This window comes from Pongo pygmaeus, chromosome 7 (genome assembly GCF_028885625.2).
Source record: "Pongo pygmaeus isolate AG05252 chromosome 7, NHGRI_mPonPyg2-v2.0_pri, whole genome shotgun sequence".
Classification (NCBI taxonomy): domain Eukaryota; kingdom Metazoa; phylum Chordata; class Mammalia; order Primates; family Hominidae; genus Pongo; species Pongo pygmaeus.
The window spans coordinates 19,879,799-19,891,995 of NC_072380.2; the positions used below are offsets into that span (position 1 = coordinate 19,879,799).

The window sequence follows — 12,197 nt, forward strand, 5'->3', positions numbered from 1 at the left end:
CTGTATTTGGAAGGTAGCTCAGAAAAAGAGAAAAAAGCCAACCAGCCAGTTATTTCTCCATTTTGTTGTCTTGGTAACTAACGCAGCTGCGTGAGCTGTTTTCTATTATTTTCCAATCCTGTTCCAGAAAGAAAATTTTCAAATAGGAAAGCAGATATACCGAGAATGCAATTAATCTCCCTGAAAACAGACCATTACAAATAATGTTACTGGACACAAGGATAAAAAAGAACCCAAACAAAAGTACTAGAAAAATATAAACCTAATGCTAAAGGGTATTACACATTTGGTTACCTTTACAGAGTAATAGGAAACGATTTTTCAACAGGCTCAAAATTTCTACAGCTGGAATCTAAAAGGCCCAGGCAAGTGTGGCTTACTCAGAAACGAGTCAGAGTGGAGAAACACTTCGTTGGGCCAAAATCACTAATATAAAGAAATAAAACTTCCCTGGTGAAAGCTCCAAAGAGCAAAGAGCATGACTTCATGGAATAAATCGTTCTAAATGGAGTCTGTTTTCAACAGCCACATGTAAAGTGAAATTGATTCTACCATAAGTAACTCAAGAAAACAAAGATTTGGAGCAACAGGAACTATATTACAGAGCTATATTAGTATAACATATCACAAAGCTTTTGCATGTATGTACCTTCCTAAAACAGGTTGCTTATAATCAACCACATACATCCCACCAATATCTGCAGAGCAGAAATTTAAAGAGCTATAGATGCTCTTAGTTGGGATGGTATTTGCCTAGATTCAAGTCAGCTCTACTTGACACAAGTGAAAATGTTAATAAATTGTATTAAATTTGAGAGCATAAAAAAAGAACAAGAATCCTGTTTTCTACATTTTTCTCTCTTACTCTACACATTGCCCAGCACAGATGAATGATTTATCTTTTAATGAATCAATAAACCAGCTGGGAAAATGTCAGAGATATCAGTTAGCTATAGAAAAAGATACACCCTCAGATTCAAGCAATTAACAGAATAAGTAAGCAGCACTATTTTCTGGGTGGGCCAGCTTCCAAAAACCATTTTTCAAGTTAAAAGAAAAACTCATGTCATCCTAAAAACCATACTATTTGAGTTACTCTCTACACAGGACAGAAAAAAAAATGAGTTTAATTATAGGCCCTGTTTTTCATATTCAAAAATATAGTTTTTAGTTATTTTAGTTATTACAAAAACAAACTGTGATACGAAAATTAGCCAGGCATGGTGGCGCATGCCTGTAATCCCAGCTACTTGGGAGGCTGAGGCAGGAGGATCCCTTCAACCAGGGAGGTGGGCCGAGATCGCACCACTGCACTCCAGCCTGGGCAACAGAGAGAGACTCTAAAAAAAAAAAAAAAAAAAAAAAAATTTGTGCTCATTGAACACCCCTCTTAAGGAGAAGGTGGGGGAGGATGACAAAGAGAAGAAAAGAAAATTGAGTCCAGCAAACAGAGGAAAGAAAGTACACCCAAGACCTAGTCTCCCAGTGACAGCCACTGTGGATAATCTTAGCATAGGCATGTCCAGATTCTTTTCTTTGCTTGTACAGATTTTCCCCCAAATATATGAGTATGACTTTTTTTTTTCACTTAAAAATGTAGATGGTGTCTTCCTTTCTGCCTTTATTTTCCTCTTTTCCTTCTTCTTTTTCTTCCTGAAAAATTGAGTCCAAGATCATTAAATCATTGAGTGGAACCAAGTGAGGGGGGCATCCTGTGGCTGAGTGTGAGGGTAGGGTAGGGAGGGCAGGCTGTGGCAGCCCAGCATGGGGTACATCAGAGGCAGCAGGGGGAGGAGTAGAGGAGGAGTGGAGAGTGACATAGGCAGCCTCGTGCAAAGTGTCAGAATTCAAGTGGGGCCAGGCACGGTGGCTCATGTCTACAATTCCAGCACCCTGGGAGGCAGAAGTGGGAGAATCGCTTTAGCCCAGGAGTTTGAGATCAGCTTGGGCAATATAGTGAGACCTCTGCCTCTACAAAAAATTAAAAATTAAAAAAATTTTCCAGGCGTGGTGGCACACACCTGTAGTCCCAACTACTTCGGAGGCTGAAGTAGGAAGATCACTTGAGCCTGGAAGGCAGAGGTTGCAGTGAGCTGAGATCCGAGATGGTGCCACTGCACTACAGCCTGGGCAACAAGGTGAGACCCCACATCAAAAAAAAAAAAAAAACTAACTAAAAAATTAGAAAAATTAAAAAAAGAATCCAACTGAGTGAGGAGGACACCAGCATGAGGGGCAGGCTGCTGCGTGGTGGCTCCCAAACAGGAATTTAAAGAGTAAGCAGGATGAGAAGAGCATTTGTGAGGGGGTGGGCAGTGGTGGTGATGGTGAGGCAGGAGAATAGGGTCTGGAGGCAGGGAACCTAAGGCTGATTCACATTGACTTCCTAGAACTAAATCAAAAGGAAAACCTTAACTTTCCATGCCCAAGTAACAAAAGGACCAGAGGCTACTCCGTTTGCAAACCACCCCTTTTCTCTGTGGCAGATGAAAATTTCAAAGTACCTCTGATTGGTCCCCTCCCGCAACCAATCGGGCTGGTCAGGGGCCAAACCTTCATTTGCATAGAAGTATAACTTTGTAACTTTACTTCAGCCTCTGATCGGTCACTTTCCGCAACCAATCGGACATTTGCATAGCGTGTAACTTTGTGACTTCACTTCAGCCTCTGATTGGTCCCCTCCCATAACCAATCAGACTGATCAAGGGCCACTACTTCATTTACATTGGGCGTACACCATGTAACCAATGTAAAATCTCTAGAGGGTATTTAAACTCCAGAAAATTCTGTAACCAGGCTCTTGAGCCGCTTGCTCAGCCCACTTTTACCCTGCTGAGTGTAGTTTTGTTTTCAATAAATCTCTGTTTTTGTTGCTTCATTCTTTCCTTGCTTTGTTTGTGTGTTTTGTCTAATTCTTTGTTCAAGACGCCAAGAACCTGGACACCCTCCACCAGTAACAATGGGAGCTAATTTACATACATATGGGGGATTCAACTAATAATATATTGAGAACCAGGTGGTTTCTCACTGTTAGAGAAGGAAGGTATTAATATGGGAAAAAAGAAGACAGATGTGAAAGTTGTGATTGTAGGTAGAAACTAGAGAGATCAGTGTGAATTCATGGATGTACATGTATATTACACATTCTACACCAAGGAACCAGGGCTCCTTGAGAAATAGCTAATACTAGGGCTAGAGCAAGGAAAGGACATTATATTTGTTTATTGAGGCTACTGTAACAAATTATCACAAGCTTCATGGTTTAAAATAACAGAAATGTTTTCTCTACAGTTCTAGAGTCCAGAAGTCCAAAATAAGTGTGTCAGCAGGGCTGAGCTCCCTCTGGAGGCTCTAGGGGAGAATCCTTCCTTGTTTTCTCCAGCCTGGAGAACCCTAATACAGATATCAATGTTAATTTCTTGATATTTATAGTTGTATGTTGATTAGGTAGGAGAATGACCTGCACCTAACCACAGTACACAAGTATTCAGGGCCATCAGGACATCATGTTGGCAACTTATTTTAAAATGGTTAAGGAAAAGAAATCTTTACTGTTTCTGCAATGTTTCTATAAGTTTAAGATTATTTCAAAATAAAGGTGTTTTTCTTTTAATTCAACAACGCTTTTGAAAGAAAAAAAAGCATATGGTGCCCAGGCATAGTGGTTCACATCTGTAATCCCAACAATTTGGGAGGCCAGCGTGGGTGGACCTCTTGAGCCCAAAAGTTCGAGACCAGCTTGGGCAACATGAAGAAACCCCATCTCTACAAAATAATACAAAAAATTAGCAGAGCGTAGTGGCACACACCTGTAGTCCCAGTTACTCGGGAGGCTGAGGGGGACGCTCACCTGAGACTGGGAAGTCGAGGCTGCAGTGAGCTGTGATTGCACCTCTGCACTCCAGCCTGGGAAATGTAGGGAGACCTTTGTCTGTAAATAAATATGTCATTTAAAAGCATATTGTAAACACTTTTCACATCAGCAATTACATTCATGTAATATCATTTCAAATGTTTTTATACACTGGTATAGATTATCACTTATTTAACCAAATCTTCCATTGTTAGACATTTACATTGTTTCCAACTTTGCATTATTTCAAACAGCAGTTTATTGAACATTATTATAGTACCATAGATGAGTATATTCTTAATCATTTTCTTCACATAAATTTCTAGAAGTGCAAATGCAGCATCAAAAGGCATTCATTTGACACTCTGTATACACGTATTTCCAAACTACCTTTTCAAATGCTAAATTCCCTTGCCACCACCAAACTTAGACCCTGCTTTAAGTAGAATGACAGGCCACCGCTCAGCCAGAATTCACAGCTCCTTAAATGCCCTAGCCAAGCACTCAAATTGCCCAGACTCCAGTCCCAACTTCTCATTCCCACCTTAAATGCTTCTCCTGGTTAATATGGAGTCTCTATGCCAATCCGATAATACTGCCCTTCAAAGTGTAAACCACATGTGTGAGCTGAGAATGGGCTTTTGAGTTAGACCAAAAGCTAGTATTTGATGCCCAGCTCAACTACTTATTAGCTCTTCTACTATGGAGAAACTACTTACTGGTACAACATTTTAACCATATGATATGTTTTTATTAAATTCTAAGAGTAAAATCATTTTAAAATATGAAATTGCAAAGTCATGTGTGTTACTCCAGGTCCTCTAAGAAGTAGATACAAACATGGTATTAAACATACAAGAATTGTATTAGAGAAAACACCTATGGGAGAAAATAGGTGGGGAGCCAAGAAGGCCTGGAGATCCACCAGATCGACAGACTGACACAAGGAAAGAGGATCCAAGCAAAGGAAATAGGGGAGAAAAATTGAGTGGAAACATCTCAAACAGCCATGGCCATGCAATTTAAGGCAATCTCAGCAGAGCTTTTGAGAAGTCCTCAAGCTAAAGTCAGCTGGCAGAAGTCTGTCTCCTAGAAATGAGTCTGCCTTAGCATCTCAGCCACACTCTGTCATTGGCTTGGCGCAACCTCTGAGAAACACGGCCTGGTGCAAATGCGGCAGTGCACATCAGAGCACTGCAGCTCCGGCCCTTGCACATTTATGCTCCCTGAAGTTAGAGAGCTGCAAGTCATATGCTCACAGTGGCCATACCTCGTTTATTCTCTGTCTCTGCAGGTTTCCTGCTGGGGAGCAACGCAACATTTAACCCCATTTGGGGAATCAGCAGCCCAGACTCTGGAACAAATTCTGCCTCTCAGAAGAAGGAGATGACGGATTATATTTTTCTATTCACAAAGAGATTTGGAGGACTTATAGGAATAAATTGACAATTTTACCAAGGACCATCAGAGAAGACTAGAATAAATGAAGAAATATACTATTTCCCTGAATGGAAACATTCTAATGTTATGAAAATATTATTTCTCTCCAAATTATTTGCCATTCCAGTCAAAATAACCATGAGATTGATGAAATTTTTCAGCTATTCATCTTAAAGAATAAATGGGAAGGAATGGTTTTAAAATGTTAGAAAGGATTAATAAAAGAGAGGTTCTCACACTTTGCAGACATGGAAAATTATAATGTTTGGTCGTTAAAACTGTGTGGAAGACACACTGATGGAAATGATTAGAGAGCTTAATAACAGACCTAACTACAAAGAGTGTTTAGTCTAGATTAAATGAGGCCTTTTAAATCAGTTCTGAGATAATCGAACAAATGATTTTGGAAAAGTCTACTTGGAAAAATAAAATCAGATCCCTAAATCTCACCAAACACCAAAATAAATTACAGATGGATTACATTTTTAATGTGCCAAAAAAACCCCAATAAAGTACTTAAAAATGTATGAGAGATTACTTATCTGAGTTTAGAGTGGAGAAAGCCTCTCTAAGCATACAAGCAGAAGCATAAACCCATAACATTAAAGATTGATAAATCTGACTACATTAAAATTTAAGACTTCTGCAAGTCCAAAAACACCACAAAAGATTCTGGGAATGTGGCAGTGGCAGACATGACATAGCTTTGGGTTCTTTCTGAATTGCCATGTAACAATAGACAGAGAAACTATTTAGCAATGGCAAAATCACGACTAACATTAACAATAAACCTGGGTGAGAGGGTATGCCCACAAACCCCAAAATTCAAGCAGATAAGAACAAACCACCAACAGCCACAATACCTGTATGGTATTGACATCTTTGCAGGAGGAAACAGAGAGAAGCCACCGGGCATCTGACAGGGTGAGAACAGCAACATCATAGAATAGCCAACAGAAATCCACAGTAAAGAACAGCAGAACACCTTGACAGTGGACACGGGAAGACAGTTCCCATGAAAATACAAAATGATACAAAAAGAAACAAACAAAAAAAGGCATCTTTAAAAAATGGCTAACAGATCTAAAAGAGAAGCAGTAGAAGATGACTCTGGAACATCTTGTTATAGCAATTGATATGGTTTGGAAGTGTCCCCACCCAAATCTCATCTTGAATTGTAGCTCCTATAATCCCCACATGTTGTGGGAGGGACCTGGTGGGAGGTAATTGAATCATGGGGATAGCGTCCCCCATACTGTTCTCGTGGTGATGAATAAGTCTCACGAGACCTGATGGTTTTATAAGGGGAGACCTCTTTTGCTTGGTTCTCATTGTCTCCTGCCTGCCACCATGTAAGACGTGCCTTTCACCTTCTGCCATGATTGTGATGCCTTCCCAGCCACATGGAACTGTGAGTCCATTAAGCCTCTTTTTCTTTATAAATTACCCAGTCTTGGGTATGTCTTTATTAGCAGCATGAAAATGGACTAATACACCAGGTAAAAAGGAAGCTGTCAAAAAATACTAGAGTATTGACAGAATAACTCTGTGCAGCCAACTCAAAGAGGATTCTCCTGGCCAAAGATAAGACAGTAGGCTCTCAAGAAGGTTAATCATTGCAATGATCTGAAACCCATCAAATAAATGTAAACCCAAGAGTTCATAAGAATACTAACTAATTGGGCTGGGTGCAGTGGCTCACGCCTGTAATCCCAACATTTTGGGAGGCTGAGGTAGGTGGATCACCTGAGGTCAGGAGTTCGAGACCAGCCTAGTCAACATATTGAAACACCATCTCTACTAAAAATACAAAAAATTATCTGGGCATGGTGGTGGGCGCCTGTAATCCCAGCTACTTGGGAGGCTGAGGCAGGAGAATCACTTGAACCCAGGAGGCAGGGGTTGCAGTGAGCCAAGATCATGCCATTGTACTCCAGCATGGGCAACAAGAGCAAAACTCCATCTCAAAAAAAAAAAAAAAGAATACTAACTAATTAATATTTTTAAAACCAAAATTAATCACTTTCAGAGGTTGATAGGAAACCAGTTGTCTTGCAGATCTAATTAATAAAGGACACGAATCAAGCATGTAATTTTCCTGTCCTGTATGAGCTGCATCCCATATGAATTATAGCAAGAGAGTTACAAAAATTATATTTATGAGCATATTCTAGCCAACAAGTGAAAGAGAAGTGATAGAATTTGAAGAGCAACATTTCATAACCCCCAGTGAATTATTAAATCTAGGCACAAAGCATTCGCAGCTGTTAACATCACCATCAGAGAGACCGTCAGACATCACGTGCCTCTTGATAAAACCGTCTACAGTCTTGCCAAATACATCAAACCTAGTCTGACCCAGTCTCTGAATACAGCTGCCAATTTGCAGAAATTAGATGACATTTAAAATTTCACCATAAGTATGCATTTACTAAAACCCAAATCGTGAGAAGCTCTACAGATCAAATAGTCTGGTTTCTTCAATAAATACATTGTTAAGAAAAGAAAGAAATGGGGTGGGAGACAGTATAGAATAAAAGAACCTTAAATAACATACTAATATAACAAGAGTTGGCAGAGAAATTAGAATCCTTGTAGATTGCTAGTGGGAATATAAAATAGTGCAGCTGCTGTTGAAAAAAAAGTTTAGCAGTTCTTCCAAAAGTTAGCTGTAGAGTTCTCATATGATCCAGCAATTCTATTCCTAAGTATATAACCAAGAGAAATGAAAACACAAGTTCACACAAAAACTTGTATACAAATGTTCATAGGAGCATTATTCATACTAGCCAAAGACTGGAAACAACAGCAATGTCCAATAGTTGATGAATGGATAAACAGAGTATGGTATATACATGCCATGGAATATTATTTGGCCATAAAAAGGAATGAAGTACTAATACTTATTATAACATGGATAAGCCTTGAAAATTTTATGCTAAGTGAAAGAAGCCAGATACAAAAATCACATTTCACATGATTCCATTATATGAAATGTCCAGAATAAACACATCCTTAGGGACAGAAGGATTAGTGGTTGTCAGGGCCAGGGTGAAATGGGAATAGGAAGTGGCTGCTAATGGGTACAGAGTTTCTCTTGGGAGTGATGAAAATGTTCTGGAGTTAGATATTGATTGTGAGTGCACAACTGTGAGAATGTGCTAAGAAACACTGAATTGTATGCTTTAAAAGGGTGAAATTTTATGGTATGCAAATTATATTCCAATTTCAAAATAACAAATAAAGGGGACATATCAATTTTTAATGGATAATACTAAACCACAGTGTTTATGGATGCACGCTTGGGTGTTCAAACTATAAAAGAAGTTATTTTATACAAATCAGGTAGTGGTTACTTGTTGGGGGAAGGAGGGAGATAAAGACGAGCATATAGGCGCTTTGTGGAAGCCAAACTTCTCTTTCTCCACCTGAGAAGTAATTACAAAGATGTTTGCTTTAGAATAATTCACTAAGCTATGTTTTCATTTTGTTTGGTCATCTATATCCATGTTCTACAACAAAAACATTATTTCTAAAACATCGTAAGATTAAAAGGCACCCTATAAAAAGTCCATCTGTGACAGCAAATGATTAATATTCTTATTTAATAATCTTTAAAAAATTACCAAGAAAAAACTTAGCTCACTTTAAAAACGAATGAAGATATTTCATAGAAGACCTACATTGGGCAATAAACATATTTTTTAATGTTCAAACTTGCTTATTGTCAAGGAAATGCAAGTTCAAGTGAAAAATAAGAGTGATTGATGATATTGGAAAAGTTAAAAATAAAATGGCCATACCTAATGTCGTTGAGCATGGAGAGAAGTGGCATTCTCCTACAATGCTGATGAGAATCTAGTTTGTCATAACTTGTTTGGAGAGTAATTTGGCAATATTTAATATTAAAACTTTTTTCCAAAAAATATTTTTAAAAATCTTTACTTAAATGACTTCACTTTTAAGAATTTAGTCCAAAGAAATTATCATGAAAGCTCGAAAGGTATATAAACAAAGATGTTTAGCAAACTATTATATAGTTTTAAAAAACTAGAAATAACTAAATGTCATATATAATAAGGAGCTTGTTAAATTATCAACTCAAGGAAATAATATGCAGCCATAAAAATGTAGAACACTTAATAATGTCAAAAATGTTAGTAGGATGGTTTTGAAAAGAGCAAATTTAAAAGCAATGTCTACTGCAATACTATCATTTCCTTTTAAACATTTCTACTATTCCATATAACACACATAAATAACTGTGTGCAGAAGAAATGGAGATAGCTGATTTATCACAAAATGAGTATCTGTTACCACCACCCAAGTCTAGAATTAAAATCTTTCAGGCATCCCCAAAATGCCCTCCTTCTACTTCCCAATCTCTATAGCCTCCTTTCTGTGCAAATGAACCATATTCCTGATAGGATTATAATCATTTCCTTTCTTTATAGTTTCATCACTTGCATATATATCAGTAAACACTATAATTTAGTTTGGTCTGATTTCAAACATTATGTAAATGGAATCATGTAATATACGTTCTTTTGTTCTTGGGATCTTTCACGCAACATTTTGGTTGTGAAGCTCCTCCCTCTTGTTGCACATAGTAATCGTTTTTCATTGCTGTATACACATTGGAATGGAAAAAGCCTTTCTAACGGGTTACATGAATATACCACAATGTCTTCAATCACTCTGCTCTTGAAGGACATTTAGTTTCCAGTTGGGGAATATGCTACTACAAACATTCTTCTAGATGTCTTTCATCACAGAGGGAGCGTATAACTCTGTTGAGAGAATTAGGAGTAGAACAACCAGATGAAGTGATATGTAGATCTTCAGTTTTATAGATTATATCTAACAGATCTCCAAATTGCCTATAACCATTTGTCACTCTCATCAGCACGGTGAGAGTTTCCATTGTTCATATCCTTAATAATACTGGTTATTGTTAGCCTTAATCATAGTATGGTTGTGTAGCAATATCTTGTTGAGATTTGAATTTGTATTTTCCTTATTTCTAACAGCTTTATTGGCCATTTAGATTTAGTCTTTTATGAAGTGCCTATTCAAATCTCTTTCCCATTTTTTCTATTAGATTACTTGTCTTTTCCTTTAAAAGTACAGAATATAAGTGGAGAAAAAGATTTTTAAAGCAGACTGCATGGATCCTCCATAATGGCAATAATGACTATTTCTGAATGATGGAATTATGAGTGATTTATATTTTCTTCCTTGTGCTTTTCTGTACTTTTCTAATTTCCTATAATGATTATGTATTATTTTCAGAAAGTTAAGTGTTACACAATTACAATGAATAAAAACAGTTGGTTTTAGCAAAAGACACTGTCCAGGAAATAAGTTTGAATACTGACTTGTTAAATTTATGGTATATGGGTACAGTATCATTTATCTGAAATGCTTGGGACCAGAATTGTTTCAAATTTAAGATTTTTTTAATTTTGGGATATTTGCATATACATACTGAGAGATCTCAGGAATAGGACCCAATTGTAAACACAAAATTCACTTATGTTTCATATACACCTTATACACATAGCCTAAAGGTAATCTTATATGATATTTTGAATAATTTTGTGCATTAAACAAGGTTTTGCCTGTGACCCATCACATGAGGTCAGGTGTAGAATTTTCCACTCTGGTGTCATGTTGGTGCTCAAAGAAGTTTTGTATTTTGGAACATTTTGGATTTCAGATTTTTTGATTAGGGATGCTCAATCTGTATTTGGATGATTTACGGTGGTGATTCTCAAACTATTACAAGGTGTTCCACAGCTAAAATTGAATAATAGTGCCCTTTTCCAATTTTCAGTGGTTTCATTTCTTTTGTTTAATGCCTTAGTACCAAACTTAAAATACCAAGTTATTGACTTATGTATCTGTCAGTGAATTATTTATATGTCCAATAGGATCAAGAAGAAACAAAACAGAGAACATTGAGCCATAATTAGGAAATCATTCTCTATATCAAGAATGTCTTCTTTCACTCTCATCAGAACTCATACTAATGTAGCAGCTTCTTAAATGAAAGTATTTGTTCTGATAAATCACAAGTTTCAAGGCGTTAGATTTCTTGTATCCAAAATAATTATCAAACATTAATTAAATAGCTGTACCCAATAGTGAATAGCATAAAAAAATTAAAACAATGATTGCTCTCAAAGAAATACCATCTAATAGGAGAAATAAATCAAGCTAATGGAAATAGCAAAAATATGATAGTGTATAAATAATGCAGGGAGTCAAAGAAAACATATTTAAAAGTAAGATGAAGCCATAAAAGAAGGCCTAATACAAGAGGAACATTAAACTTTCAGAAAGTAATTTTTCTTCATTATTGGGACTCTACCTGATCACTCTGTCACAATAGATGCTACTCTAAAACAATTAAGATTTTTAATCTAAATTAAATTAAAATTTAAAATTAAATTTAATCTAAATTAAATTAAAATTTTAAATTAAATTTAATCTAAATTAAATTATCTTCTTATTTTTAAGATAATGGCAAGTTGATGGTTTTACAATAGTCTCAAAAGCTTTAGTTCCCCAGGATTCCGATCCTTTCTCTACTAGATTTTATGATATATGTATGTCTTATTCATACACAGAAACGTGCCTTCTTTTGTCCTTGCCTAACCTGGAATATAACTTGAAGAAGCCCTTGAAATGTTATTAAAAATTAATTTCCAGCTATGATTCTCAACACTTCTAAATTCCACACAGCAACTTAGAGTCAGTTTTCATAAATGTTAAATTAGAATTTTGACACATAATTTAAAAGGAACTGTACAAGAATGTAAGTTTAAATAAGCTTGGAATGTCAGGGGAGGTGGAAGAGCAGGAAGCACCAGGGATCTGTCTCTTGAGGGAGACAACGATT

The 12,197-nt window shown here is 36.8% G+C and overlaps 1 long non-coding RNA gene across 1 annotated transcript in view; it reads right to left on the bottom strand.

Moving 5' to 3' along the window:
* Positions 1-12,197, bottom strand: part of LOC134739991 (uncharacterized) — a 38,118-nt gene that overhangs the window by 9,929 nt on the left and 15,992 nt on the right. The window contains exon 4 of the long non-coding RNA XR_010127157.1: positions 3,851-3,931. This is a non-coding gene — a long non-coding RNA (uncharacterized LOC134739991). The remainder of the gene's footprint in view (positions 1-3,850; positions 3,932-12,197) is intronic.